Source organism: Sarcophilus harrisii, chromosome 5, assembly GCF_902635505.1.
Source record: "Sarcophilus harrisii chromosome 5, mSarHar1.11, whole genome shotgun sequence".
Lineage (NCBI taxonomy): Eukaryota > Metazoa > Chordata > Mammalia > Dasyuromorphia > Dasyuridae > Sarcophilus > Sarcophilus harrisii.
In genome coordinates this window covers 284,574,478-284,587,540 of record NC_045430.1, presented here as the reverse complement: position 1 = coordinate 284,587,540, position 13,063 = coordinate 284,574,478, and the positions used below count along the sequence as shown (strand labels likewise).

The 13,063-nt window shown below is 37.8% G+C and overlaps 1 pseudogene; it reads right to left on the bottom strand.

Moving 5' to 3' along the window:
• Nucleotides 1-2,543: 2,543 nt before the first annotated feature.
• LOC105750764 lies at nt 2,544-8,516 on the bottom strand (annotated as a pseudogene).
• Between the last annotated feature and the right edge of the window lie 4,547 nt (nt 8,517-13,063).

The window sequence follows — 13,063 nt, the reverse complement described above, 5'->3', positions numbered from 1 at the left end:
AGTGGCAAGAAATTGGAAACTGGGTGGATGCCCATCAGTTGGAGAATGGCTGGACAAGTTATGGTTTATGGATGTTATGCAATATTATTGTTCTATTAAAAAAATGATCAGCAGGATGATTTTAGAGAGGCCTGTAGAGATTAACATGAACTGATGCTAAGTGAAATGAGCAGAACTAGAAGATAATCATGAATGTCAATAGCAAGATTATACGATGATCAGTTTTGATGGATGTGGCTCTTGTCAACAATGAGGTGATTCAGATGAGTTGCAATGATCTTGTGATAAAGAGAGCCATCTGTACCCAGAGAAAGGACAGTGGGAACTGAATGTGGACCACAACATAATATTTTTACTCTTTTTGTTGTTGTTTGCTTACATTTTTTTCTTATTTTTTTTTCTTCTTTCTGATCTGACTTTTCTTGTGTAGCATGGTATTTGTGGAAATATGTAGGAATTACACATATTTAACTTACATTGGATCACTTGCCAACTGGAGGAGGGAGAGGACGGAAGGGAAGGGAAAAAATAGAACACAGGGTTTTTTAGTTGTTGATGTCAAAAATTATCCATGTATATATTTTGAAAATAAAAAAGCTTTAATTTAAAAAATGCCAAGAAAAGTAAAAAAAAAAAAAATGGTGCAAGAAAGGAGGGAGCAACACCAATATTAACTGACAAAGTAGTAGAGTCTATATCTTTGATTTTATTGACCATTTCAATGTCTTTAATTAAATAACAATGATTACTCCTAGAAATTTAAAGGATTTTTTTCCTATAGTTTCACAGAATTATAGAATCTTTCAATCTAATTTAAATGTGATTATGTGAACAAAAGTCTCTTCTAATGCATACTTTTAAATGGCTATTAAGCTGTTGTGAGAGCATAACAACAACCAATCAAACAGTATTTAAGTGCCTACTGTGTGTCAGGCATTGTGCCAAGGTCTGGGAATATGAAACAAAAAATATGGGGAGAAACATTATCTTTTTTCTTCAAGAAATTCACATTCTTTTAAAAATATATATATATATTCAAAACATATGCACAGATAGTTTTTAATATTCATCCTTACAAAACCTTTTGTTCCAATTTTTTCTTCCTCCTTTCATCTCACCCCCTTCCCTAGACAGCAAGTAATGCAGTTCATGTTAAACACATGCAATTCTTCTATACATATTTCCACAATTATCATACTTCCCAAGAAGTCAGATCAAAAAGGGAAAAAATGAGATGGCTCTTTCCATCACAAGGCCATTGGAACTGGATTGAATCACCTCATTGTTGAAAAGAGCCACATCTATCAGAATTGATCATTGCATAATCTTGTTATTGTATGTAAAACATTCTCTTGGTTTTATTCACTTCAGTTAGCATCAGTTCATGGAAGTCTCTCCAGGCCTTTCTGAAATCATCCTACTGATCAAAGAAACACATTCCAATAGAGGTATAGACATGTTGTACATGTGCATGTTGTACATACACGTGATCACATAAACTACAGATGTAATGAGTCAGAGGAAAATATTATTGTGGGAAGGTGCCAGCAGAAAGTGAGATTTGAGCTGTTTTGAAGAAAGCCAGAGAAGCAAAAAGATGGAGATGAGGAGGAAGAGCATTCTCAGTCTTAGAGATAGCGAACACAAAGCAGAGATAGTTATGTTGTCCTGAGGAACAACAAATAGGCCGGTAGAGCTGAATTATGGAGTTCACGAAGGGGAAAATCTAAAAGAACTCAAAGGGAAGGATGGACAAAGCTTTAGATGTCAACGAATTGTATATGTGATCCTAGAGGAAATAAGAACCCAGAGGAGTTCATTGAATGGGAGGGGGTGACATAGACCTATTCTTTAGGAAAATCCCTTTGGCAATAGAGAGAATGATAAGAGTAGTTAAAAAAAAATTTAATTATTTCAACCACACAAGTCAGAAGTAATGTTTAGTTTCCATCTGAGTTGTAGCTTTGTGAGAAGAGAAGACGGAGTTTGTAAGAGAGATGGAGATAGAGAGTACTTGATTGATTATGTAGGGTGAATGTTGAGTGAGGAGTTGAGATTGTGAACCTGAATTACTTGAAAGATGGTGAGGTCCTTAACAGCAATATAAAATTGGAGGGAAAAGCAGTTTGGTGGGAGCTATTTTGGAGGAAGGTGAGCTAATTAGTTCCATTTCCAACGTACTGATCATGAGCTAAGTACACAGGACATTTAGTTAGAAATGTCCAAGTTTTTAATGTTCGACTGGCGATCACAAGAGAGGCTAGCGTACATAAATATGTGTGTGCATCTGTGAGTGTCTGTATGTGTGTGTAAGGTTTGATATCTGGCTAATTAGATAGAAATTGACATAGAAACATATATTTATGCGCTTATGTATATACATATACATATATACAAACACATAATATATATGTATTCCACTAAAATGTAGCTCATTAAAAATTAATTTTCTGATTTTGTGAAAATAACAATTACTTAGCAATGATCTTCACTGTCTTCCCCAAGATAAACAGGACCATTATATTTCTCCCCATTGTAGTATTCTAATCATAATCATCCTCCACAATTTCACTCAACTCATAATTCTCTTCCTTGACAATATTTATCATAACAGAAGAATCATCACTATCTAGTATTGCTTCATAATCAATGAGTATTTTTCATGTCTCAAGGTCACTATATATATATTTTACTTTGGGGAAAGAGAAAATGCTTTTCAGAGATATGCAAAAGACATATTCAATAGAGAATGGTTGAGGGGTCTCCTTAGAGGGATCATTTTTGGACTCATTACATTCAGGATTCAGACATATTATAACAAGCACTGACATTCTTCATCGTGAGACTCCTAGTAGATCTCTCTCCATTTTTTCAGATTTGAAAAGAAAAAAATAAATGAGCTAAGGAAGGAAACTACTAAAAGCTATATCAATACTAAACATATATTTTCATTGAATGATATAGTATCCTGTCTCATTCATCAAATATATAGAGAATTGAGTTTATAAGAATACAAGCCATTCCCAAATTGATAAATGGTTAAAGGATATGAACAGGCAATTTTCAGATGAAGAAATCAAAGCTATCTCTAAGTATATGAAGAAGTGCTCTAAATCACTTTTGATTAGAGAAATGCAAATTAAAACAACTTTGATATACCACCTCACCACTATCAGATTGGCCAATATGACAAAAAATGAAAGTGATAAATGTTGCAAAGGATGTGGGAAAATTGAGACATTAATGTATTGTTGATGTCGTTTTGAACTGAAATAAATATTTTGGAGAGCAATTTGGAACTGCGCCCAAAGGCAACCAGGCACACTGCTTAATTCAGAAATACTTCTATTAAGTCTGTAGTCCAAAGAGGTCATAAAAAAGAAGAAAAGGGCCTACATGTGCAAAAATATTTGTGATAGTTCTTTTCATGGTAGCAAAATGTTGGAAACTCAGAGGATATCCATCACTTGGGGAATGGTTGAACAAGCTGTGGCATATGAATGTAATGGAATACTATTATGCGATAGGAAATGAACAACAAATTTCAGGGAAAAAACCTGGAATAACTTTTACAAACTAATGCAAAGTGTAATGAGGAGAACCAAGAAAACATTATACACAACACTAGCAACTGTGTGATGATCAACTATGACTGACTCAGCTCTTCTCAACAACGCACTGATTCAAGACAAGTACAAAGGACTCACAAAGAAAAATGCTATCCATAACCAGATAAAAAACTGATGGATTCAGAGTGCATATCAAAGCATATTTTTTTCAATTACATCATTCTTTTTGTGTTTTTTCCCTTTTGATCTGGTTCTTCTTTAACACTGTGACTAATATGGAAATATATTTTACGTGATAGCACCTATATAAATTATATCAAACTGCTTACCATCTTCAAAAGAAGGGAGGGAAGGGAAGTGGGGAGAAAAATTTGGAAATCAAAATCTTGTAAAAATAAAAGCTAAAAGCTTTCTGGACATGTAATTGAGGAAAAAATAAAATACTATCAACTACATCCTCAAAAAAAAATTAAGAAAAAAACTTCATTGGATAGTGTCTTTTGAAAGCACTTCCCTTCCTTCAGGCTTTGATATATCACTGTACCAACTATCCTATGAGCACATTCAATAGATTTTTGTTGTCATGCAATGATTCATCATTGTTTTATGTATTTTCCACCAAAACCCCTATCTGAGTATAGAACCTAATGGTTTCAACTCCAGGTGGTGGTACCCCTACTCCAATAAACTCCACTGAATAACCATAGAGTCTTGCTGTGTCTAAAACCCAGTTCTGAAATTGTTCTCTGTTCCATTCAAATGTGTGATCTTCATGTCAGAATATTATTTTTTCCTGAAAACAAGGGGTTAAATTTGGAATTCAGTATGTCAATCATAACTGTGGTTGGAGACAAGAATCCAAATATTATTTCTGGGAACTTTGCCAACTCCTTGGAAACTAGTTGTTCTATGAGCTGTATTCATGTTATCAAATGAGATCCAAAGAGGCAAAATTCTTTTCCCACAACGGAGCCATGATATAAAGTTTTTCCCTGGGATCTAGATAGTCTCTAGAATGAGGATGAAATCTATTAAATATTCCATGTTAATATGTTCTCATTAATAGCCAGGCCAGTAAACACCCCAATGGATTCATGATATTTTAGCTTCCATAAGAGGTCATAGTTAGCACATCTGAATCACTTAGGATTTATGTTTCCTTACAAAATCTAAAATAAATGTATGATGCTGTTGACAGAGGAAGAGACACAGAGACTGAAATACACACAGAGAAATGTGTATGCATATATATTTACATACATACATGTATACATATAAACATATATATGCAAATATATCCATATCTGTTTATATATTTGTGTATATGTGTATAAGAATAATATTTTTGAGATATGCTCATTGAAAACGCATATCTGATGAGAATCAACTGATGGAACAAAGAGGGAAAAGAGAAATTATTCCATGAGGAGGAACTCTCCATTTCTTGAGCAGCCTATTTTACTCTGTAATTTTAATTATTAATAATACTTCCTGCTATCAAGCCTAGATTTACTTCATTGAAACTTTAACCAAAATAAAGACAAAACAGAGGTAGAAACAATATCAGAACCACTTTAATCAGCCACATGACAACAGCCCAAGAGCCCATTGCTTCCTCTGCTGGCACCTCTCACAAACAGCAGACCAATATGCGATCAATGTGTTCAAGGCTTCATATGACTCCCAGTGAAAGTGAAAAGCCCAGATCTCTTTCCCCATTTAGAGTTTACCAAAATATATCCAGGAAGAGAAGGAAGGCCAGGTATAGCCTTGACATTCTTCTCTCTCAGTTCTGGCTCAGCAGACAGCCCAGAAGTTCTGTTCCTTCACATGGAAAGCACACCAGAAACAAGGCTTTCCCATGGTCAAGTGGAGAATGAATCCCATAGAACAAGTGTCAGTGGCCCTAAGGAGCAAGCTCTTTGGTCAGTCCTTCCCTTTCCCCTAACCACTCTATTAGACTTTAATGCTCTCAATCAACAACTGGCTCAAACAGGCCAAACTGGAGAGATGGTCACTAAATGTAGTATCAATTTATTATCTTTATCCATTCTTCTAAATGATATTGGCTTGGGCTTTAGTTCTAATCAATTCATTATCTGACTTCACAGAGAACCAGAAATATAAGGCAGATGGGCTTTTCCAAGTGAAATAGGATAGTCGCTCAAGTAAGGATCTTGTCCCTATAGAGTAGTTCCCCTATGCCCTGTCTTTATTACCAACCTCTACAGAGGGAAGGTAAGGCTCAGCCCTTCTCTTGACATGACTGCATCTATGATCAAATGGTCCCTCATGCTACTGCTGACCCTCTCAATGTGTCTTTTTTTAATTATTTGTTTCTTTCAAGTAAACAAGCTTCTACATATATCTCTACAGAGCTGATTCGGAAATTACTCCTAAATTGATTCTTCTTTTCTCTCTTTTCAGATATAATCAACTTCATTTGTTGGGAAAATACTTGGAGTTCAGCTTACCACATTCAAGCCTCAAAGGCTCTTCCTGACAAGAAGTGGGAAAGTTGTGTAAGTGAGAAGGTTATCATCCCACTATTAAACTTTGATCTCTTCCAGACTCACTAACAATATTTTTGTCACTTCATCTCCTGTGCTTATTTTCCCAGAGATGCCACCGAGAATGAAAGCACATATTGAATTGTTTTTTAAAATTCTACATAAAATTTTCCTCCTGCCTTATTCTCTGCATGACATTAGCACTTTAGAAACTATGAGAATTGTTCTTATCATTTATATAATTTAAGGTTTGCAAAATGCTTTACATAGATTAATCTTTTATTTATCCAGCAATTCCGTGAGCAATTCCATTTTAGAATGAAGAAGTTAAGAGTTTGTGACTTGCCCATTACAATATCTTCATTGTGGTCTCTTTGCTTAAACACATCAAGGGTTCTTCAAGATTAAACGACCAAATGTCCAATAAAGTCATATTTCCTATTGCCGATGGACCCACAAGGAAATGATCATCTGAAATCCCTTTGAGCTCTCCAGGGATCACAAAAGAATCATTCTTTGATTTAGATGCTACTTATTTAGCTCTTCTTGTTTCATTTGAGGATGAGACATGAGACATGTGGAGACCATCAATGTTAGTGTTCAATCTCTTACTTCTCAATTGGGTGGCCATTGGATAGAACCAAATACTCCTGGTTAAATTAATTTTTTCGCAAATAGTCCAGATACTGGGGAGGCCTTAGCATCCTCTGCCTTCTTTCTGCCACTCTGTTAGCATCATGGTGCAAGTGTAAGGGGACAATGCAGGACTCAGGCCATCTTTGTACTTTTTGATTCATGGTTCATGAATAAAGCTCCCTTTGGCTGGTCCCCAATCTCCTAGTCACAGGCCTCCTCTCTTCATAACTAGACTATTCCTGATATAATAGACTCATTTGATGTTCAGAACTATAGTCCAAACCCTCCTACTTTGGTAGAACTTTTTCTGTGTTGATATCCAATAACATGAGGTCATCTTTACATCATGAGATAGCAGATAGGATTTTTTATGGGAGAAGATTAAAAAAAAAACTATTTGAATAGCACTTTAAATTCTAAGAAACACTTTACATTACCTCATTTTTATCCTCACAACAATTCTATAAGGTAAGTGCTACTATTATTCCCATTTATACAAATAAGAGAATTGAATGTGAGAGATATTAAGTAACTTTCCCAAGTTAACCTAGCTAGTGACTGAGTCAGATTTTGAACTCAGGCCTTCCTGATTCCAAGTACTCTGTTTTTTGCAACACTTGGCTGCCCACTGGGTTACCCTTTGGGAAGAGATAGATTAATTCCATGAAGACTGAATCAGTGATTTTTTTTAATACATTATTCTTTCTTTTCCTCTATTCATCATCTCCCTGCCTCATCCTTTTCACCTACCAGGAACTCTTCTTAAAGAGAAGTTAAGAAATTTGTTCTGTTACCAGGATATGAATAATATATGTGAGTAGTCCCGATAACTACAATAACAGACATGGGGACCTCCTATCTACTAACAACCAGATAAATGACTAGATATCTTAGTAAATGACAGCTATTCTTCCTCTCACTTCTGTAGCTAACATTAGAGTATACAAATCCCATAAACTCGCCTTTCTGTTCTCTTCCATTTTATATATGACTTCCCTCCCTGCTGCTCCAAGGACACCAAGAGCCTGAAATCATGCCCTTAAGGAGAAGCAGACAGAAATACAAATCCTGTATTCCACCCAAGTAAGGCATCCAGAAAGTTCAATTACAAGGCCATGCAGGCAGCATCATTTCTATTGGGTGTGTTTGTGAGGGAGGCTGTCTTGGTCCTAGTTTGTTATCAAGAAAATCACCACACCAAAGGAAAGGGGAAAGAGGACTGAAATGGGTTGTAAATCTTCATTCATTTAAAAGGAGATATAGGAAAATAATAACTAATTACAAAATGAAATTGCAGGATCCTCGGTGCTGGGTAGTGGGAGCTGCCAAATAATTGGAATGTCTAAGAAAAGGGCTGTTTCCTAATGAGAGCTATTAAACCAGAATGAAAAGTAATTAAGACTTAGCACTACAATCACCAGGTGTTAATCCCAATAGCCAGCAACTGACCCCAGCGGAGCCATACATGCAGTGGAGATTTGGTGGGATGCTGAAGGTCTGATGGTTGAGTAGACAGCTAACAAGCCTTTTAATCCCAGAAATGAGCTGGTTCACTCAATCTGTTTGCCTCGTGTTCTTCAGAGCTGGTTAGAACATAGAACTAATCAGAGCATGGTCCTCGCTCAGTTCCCAAATGGACCAGTTAGCTCTGCCCAATTTTAAGGAACTAGACTTTTCCTTAGTGGGGATAGGCCATCATTAGAGAGTGCCACCATTCACAAGGGGAAAAAAAAGGTAAGAGAATGAAAATCTCCAAGCAATCCCCTCACCCCACCAGGAGAATGTCACCGTTCTGGGGCATCTTTGTATCTAAAAGACGGCATCACTTTCTTTTAATTAGAAAGGACATGAAAAGGTCTCTATGCTGGTTGTCATGGCTACGGAAGGAACCTGGCAGACTGTGGCGTGGTGAGAGAGGGGAAATTAGTGTTCATAATTCCTCCCACAGAAGTCAGAGAGTCCCCACTGAGAGAACTAAAGAAACCTTCTGTAAAGAGGCCAGTTAGAAATGGCTCATTGGTTCTCCTCCATGAGAGGGGATTCCAGCCGGCAGAACACACCCAGAGAATAGGAAAGTGGACAAAATGGCCCTTCCTAACTCAGAAGAGATGATCCCTTCAGGAAAGGAGGGCTACATGCTCGGTGGGGGTACTGGGCTTCCACCAGATCAGCATCCACTAGTCTGGCAATGGGGGGCGGGGGAGTCAGAGACCCAAAAGAATTACAAAATCGAGACTAAGAAGAATGAGCACGGGAAGGTTCCATTGGCCCTTGGATGGATAAAATGAGCATCGATGAAGTAAGTGCCTTGCATTAGGCACTGCATGTGCTGGGAATTCAAAGATCAGACAGTCAGCTTTCACAGAGCTTCCAACCATCATCCAAGCACTACATGTAAAGGCCATTAAACAAGAATTTATTAAGCTGCTAATATGAACAAGGCACCCAGAAAGTTCTGAGGATTAAAGAAATAAAAAACCTAACCCTGATCCTCAAGGAACTAACACTCTAGAGATGTGGGAGGTGGGGAAAGGACAGTGTAGCACATAAATAGCTAAACAAATATAAAATTATTTGAATGGGAATATCACTAAGGATCAGATTGTTCAGTCATTTTCCAACTGTGTCCACCTCTTCATGATCCCTTCTGGAGTTCTCTTGGCAAGGCTACTGGAGTGGTCTGTGATTCCAGCTCATTTTACAGTTGAGGAAAATGAGGCAAAAGGGTAAGTGATTTATCCAGGGTTACACAACTGGTAAGTGTCTGAGACCAAAATTTGAACTCAGAAAGATGAATCTTGTTGACTACAGCACTAGCACACTAATCCCCTGTGCCACCAACAATTGGAATATAATGATAATGATAATTATTGTTGTTATTGTTATGTTTATAATTAGACAGTTAATTAGACATTTATAAAGTACTTTACACATATGGTCTCATTTGGTTCTCCCAACAATCATGCAAGATAGATGATATTATTATCTCCATTTTACAGGTGAGGAAACTAAGGCTGGGGAAAAATTAAACAGCTTGCCTAGAGCCACACAGCTGCTATGGATCTGAAGCAAAAGTTAAACAGATTCTTCTCCCCATCAGTTTTTCTATCTGCCAGGTTTTTCAGTCAAATGGCCTTCCCAAGGAGATGGCACCTGGGAGTCTGAGAAGCCATGTTCTTTCCCACTGATGTTGTAGGACATGAAAGTCTCTAGCTTTTTGGCAGAGTCACTATTTTCCATTCAATCTTCACCCTGCACTTTCAAAGTCAGTCTTATAAACCCAAGTGATGTTTTTTTTTTAATTCCAATCACAGTCAATTTGACTAGATGATCTATTCTTCTAGCCTGTTGTTGAACCTTGCTCTGTTCCCACTATTAGTTTTCCTCCCAGATTTATGACATTTGCAATGTGTTTTTATACCTTTATCTAAAACCATGATAAAAGTATTAAGTAGCACAGAACCAGAGATGTAGCCAGAGGGCATCTCCCCTGGAGCCTGATCTCTAAGGAGGGAGCAAGCCTTGCATAAGAGCCCTGTGGAGCTGGACTTTCAGTCAGGACTAAATCCATCTCAGTGGTCCTGTCTTAATTGAAAGGGTGACAGTCAACAAGAAGTACCTCCTATAAGCCCATCCTTCCCCTGGTGCTAGACTATAGACAAAAGTAAAGGGGTATCTGTTCTCATAGAACTTTAACTGTGTTGAGTTAGAGAGCTTGTCCATGGATAAGCATGTACATAAAAATTACAAAATGATTTGGAGGGAGGGATGTCCACAGTTGGGCCTGGATCCCTACCTTCTCTCAAAGGCCTGCCAGTTGTAAGTACCATTCCCACCAGGGTCATCTCATATTTTGTGCTTGTGCTAGTCACGTGGCTCTTCCATTAGAGCAAGCAAACTCTGGGAGGACAGTGGCCATTGGGAGTTTTTCTTCAACTTCCCAAAACTTGTTGTTTATCCTTCATTTTTTAAGAAAACCAATAACATTGGAATCCCTAAAATGTCAAATTCCCAGAATTTAGCACACTCTCAGAGACATAGTAGGAGCTTTATGAATTCCTATTGGTTATCAAGTGCTTTGCTGAAATCCTGACGTTCTCTGCTTTGTAACATCAGTCAGAAAAGCAAAAGCCATTTTTTGTGAGGGACTCTGTAATTAACACAAATCTGTCCAGGTAAGAAATATATTTCCCAGGAAGCCCCAAACCCCAGGAATCTATGGGAGTCTCAACTTATTTTGAAAGTTGGGACTTTAGACACAACTCTTAGACTATCTTGCTGTTGTTTTATGTTCACTCTATCACCTGTTTTTATTGTGGGCTTGAAAGGTTAATGGAATGGGTTTGGGGAAAGGCAAAAACCAGGGTCCAAATGAGGTTTCTCAGACTCTTTAACGATAATTGTTATACAACCAGAATCACAGAACTTCATAGATGGAAAGTCCCTCCAAGGCCATTAAGGACAAAGTATAGCTGATTGAGACCCTCCATTACAGCATCTCTAGCACTGTATAACCTGATCTTGTCTTAAAGATCAGATTCTTCTGTTGAAGGCCCCCAAAGATTTCCTGGAGCAGCCTCTTCCATGTGTTAATGGGGTCTATGTTGGCCCAGATCTTCCCTTCAGTAATTTCTATCAACTACTCACCCAAGGCCAAGCAAAACAAACCAGATCCCTCTTGCATATCACATGCCTTCAGATAATTGAAAGTGCCCATCATGCCCCACTCCAAGTCTTTTCTTCTATGTAATTAGCCATTCCTGTCACTTCAACAAACCCTCCTATGGCATAACCCAAAGGTCCCAACATGAAGCACTGAACAATGCTCTGTCACAGCTGTTAGTGTCTCTTTTACAAAATCCCTCCCTGCTAGACATTTACAAATAATTCCTTTAAGAATACTTGGAATCAAAGTCAAGTCACTGACCTGACATCTGAAGACTGCAGGCTTTTCCCTCTTTTGAAAATCAGGACACCGCTCAGCCTTGTGGCTTCTCTCCAGTTCTCCAGGATATTTCCAAGATCCCTGATGGTGACTCAGCATTCACATCTTTCAGCTCTTGCAGTATTCTGGGAGAGAGTTCACCTGAACCAGGTGACTTGAATTCATCAAGAGAAGCTATAAAACTTTCATATCATCTCCCTTTTTAGCTTGGTTTTTAAAGCCTTCTTAGCCATTGTGGTTCCATCATTTGCATTCAAGAGATCCACCACCTCCTTGACAGAATAAACAGATGTAGACTTAGTAGTCCTACTTCTCTCTCTGCTCCATAATCATTTCCCTATCCAACTCAAATAGTGGTCCCCTCCTTTATTTAATCCTCTCCTTCTCCCCATAAAACTGTTCAAAAATATATTGTGTATTCTTTAGCATTCCTTGCCTCTCATCTCCTCGGATATATGTTATTCTGATCATTCAGTCCCAGGCTCTCATATTCAGCCGACACCCCTACTCCCAGTTCCCTGCCCTGATGTCTATCTTTTGTACATATTGTTCTAAAAATCAGAGTTCAGTCGATCAGTCAACAAGCATATTTTGAGCACTTACTAAGTTCAAAATGCTGTGCTAAATGTTGGGAATACAAATGCAAGCAAAAAAGAAAATCTTCCCTGATCACAAGGGACTTCCATTCTAATGGAAAAAAGAGAACCCCAAAAAGAAGCAGACTGTGTGTGTGGGGGGGGGGCAGAGAAGCTTAGAGTACTTATATCTCTGAGAAATGAGGACAAATGAAGACAGCACTATCCCAGGTACTTGCTTTTAATGAAGGAACTCCCCAATCAGAGGGAAGAGGCATAGGGGTAAGGGCTATTTCCAAGAGGTAATTCCAAAATGATAGTGTGTTTTCAAGGTTGGGATGGTCTGGGGGGGTCTGGTCGAGAGAATTCAGTGTAGCCTAGTGGGAAATAAAGTTGGTCAGTGACTTTTACCAACTTTAGTTTTGTCTTCAGTAAATGTGTGTTATTTTTCACAAACAACTTATCTTAAGGAAAACTTGAGAAAACCATTCTAGAGAGAAAACTATTCTAGAGATGAAAGCATTGAATCAGCAGGGCTTACTACTACACATCAACAGGAAGGATCCTCCAGGGTCATCCTCCAAAAAGTTACAGAAATGCTTCTCTGGTAAATACATCAATAATTCACTTTAAGCCTTCAAAAAGTAGCTAGGTGGTGTAGTGGAAAGAGTGTTGAGCTAAGGTGAGCTTAAATCCAGTCTCAGACACTATATGACCCTCAAGTTACTTTACCTATATCTTCCTTGGTTTCCTCATCTGTAAAATGGGGATAATCGTAGTATTCCTACAGTTGTTGTAAGCATCAAATGAGATATTTGTAAAGCAATT